Raw genomic sequence first — 2,863 nt, 5'->3', positions numbered from 1 at the left:
TTTTTTTTTTAGTGATAGCTCTTTCTATTAAATCCCCAAGCACATTTTGTCACCCATGGAAATATCCACTTATTCCACGATGAATGAGATGGAGACGAGGTAGTTTGAAAGGACTCTTATTGTTGTAGATGAGAGGAGTTATGTGAGGTGAGAGGAGTTCTATGACACATATTGAAGGATGCACTACACCATTTTTCGACACCAATCATCTCCATGACACAGTAGTGGATTTCTATTGCACCAAGGGAGCAACGATAAAGTATTCCACTGTAAATAATTAGTATGTTGAGCATGAGGAATGCAGACATGGGATTTATAATTTTATTATGAAAAGAGGTTTTTGCGATGGAGACAAATCAAGGATTTCTTGGACCTGAGTAGAGACTGGTTCAAAAATCACCTAGAAATACTCAAGCATTGTTTTGAAAGATGGTGATGAAATTGGAGAGTTCTATTCTATTGTCTTGAAAAATAATTATCAACAGGGGGGGACAAAGATGATCCATATAGGGAAGAATTGCAGGAGTAGGATTGTTTCTAAAATTATATATATAGGCAAGTCAAGGAACTACTACAGAGGATTAGTGCAGGTGCAACCAAATTCTCATAATGCAAGGAATTTTTCACAGTGTGATTTGATGCTCATCGATGACTAGGAAACAACAAATACTTATCGTTGCATTCAGGTACAATTGAGTTGCATTCTAAAGTCTCTAATTTTATTTATTGATAGTCCTTCTTGTGTCCTTCTTTCTCTTAATCTCATTGTGGTAAGATCGGAATGGGTTAAAAAATAAAGCATATCATTTAGTAAAATAGACACCCACATGTCAATACATGTCATTGTGCATACTCTCTATTTTTTATACAATTAAAAGTGAGCAATATGATGCGTGCACAACTAAAAATCCTAGCAGGCATGATGAATCCATTCTTAGCATGGACATCGAAACCAAGAATCATAAAATATCAATAAATTTGTGACACAGAGTAAAAAAACACAATAAAAAGATTTTATTAAATAATGAATCCATACAGGTGATGATGGTTTTAGATAGAGAGTAGGAATGACCTGTTATAGAGTTTTGTGAACCCAACGTTTCGGACTACCAGGTGAGTCCATCATCAGGGGATGCGTCAATAGATATTCTTCAACATTAATGATGAATCCAAGAGCTATGTTAGGGTATATATATATAGGTTATTAAGGATTGATGTGCAGAATTAGGTCGGCCATTTATTTATTTATTAATTATTGTTATTTATTTATTAATTAGGTTGGCCATTTATTTATTTATTTTATTTTTATTTATTGTATTATTATTATTATTATTTTATTTTTTATTTATTTATTTATTTTTATTTATTTTTTAATTTATTATTATCATTATTATTTTTTTTTTCTTCCTTCTCTCTTCAAATACCCTATATTATTATTTCTATTCATATTACTATTACTATTTTTAATTAATTAATTAATTAATTAATTTTTATTTTATTATTAATTGCTATTATTAAGTTAGGTAGGCGGATTAATTCCTTTAATAAATAGCTTAAAGGGATAAATAGATTAATTAATTAATTTTATATTTTATAGGTTTAATTATTATGTATACTAATTTCTTTATATCAAATTAATTATTTTGAATAATGATTTACTTAATTTATTAATGTGTTTTAAATTAATTGTTTATTTATTTAATTGTTTTAAATTATTTATTTATTTATTATTGTTATTATTTATTTATTTATTTATTTTATTTTATTTTATTTATTTTTATTTTATGTTATATATATATATATATATATATATATATATATATAGTTGATCAAATAATATTTATATTTTTTTATTATGCTTACTGATTTATTAATTTGATTAAATGAATAATTATTTGATGAGATATAAGTTAATTACTTAATTTTATTATTTCTTGATTTAATTAATTATATTAATTACTTAATTTAATTGTTTAATTATTATTTTTATGTAAAAATTAACAATTTCTTAACTACTGAGTTTGATTTAATTGATAGAAGATTAGCTTATTTTAATATTTACTAATATTTATTTATTTAATTGTTTTAAATTATTTATTTATTTATTATTTATTTATTTAATTTATTCATTTATTTATTTCTTCTTCTTTTTTTAATTTATTATTTTTTCTCTTCAAATACCCTATATTATTATTTCTATTCATATTACTATTACTATTATTAATTGATTAATTAATTTATTTTTATTTTTATTTTATTATTGTGTTTAATTGCTATTATTAAATTAGGTAGATGGATTAATTCCTTTAATAGATAGCTTAAAGGGATAAATAGATTAATTAATTAATTTTATATTTTATAGGTTTAATTATTTTGTTTACTAATTTCTTTATATAAATAAAAAATAAAATAATAATAATAATAATAATAATACACTAAATAAAAATAAAATAAATAAATAAATGACCGACCTAATTAATAAATAAATAACAATAATTAATAAATAAATAAATGGCCGACCTAATTCCGCACATCAATCCTTAATAACCTATATATATACCCTAACATAGCTCTTGGATTCATTGTTAATGTTGAAGAATATCTATTGACGCATCCCCTGATGATGGACTCACCTGGCAGTCCGAAATGTTGGGTTCACAAAACTCTATAACAGGTCATTCCTACTCTCTATCTAAAAGATTTTATGCCAATGTTGTCTATTTAGTGCAAGATACTACTAATATTTCATAATTTTCAGAGATGATGGATGTCGTGAAGATGCCCTCAAGCAAATTTAATGACTTGAAGATAATATGGTCAGTGCAACTATTTACTTTAAATAGACTAAATTTATGTAATTAAA

This window comes from Pinus tabuliformis, chromosome 7 (assembly GCF_031772625.1).
Source record: "Pinus tabuliformis cultivar Carrire ecotype Pingquan chromosome 7, CPIR1, whole genome shotgun sequence".
Lineage (NCBI taxonomy): Eukaryota > Viridiplantae > Streptophyta > Pinopsida > Pinales > Pinaceae > Pinus > Pinus tabuliformis.
Note: the sequence above shows the minus strand (reverse complement) of the source record.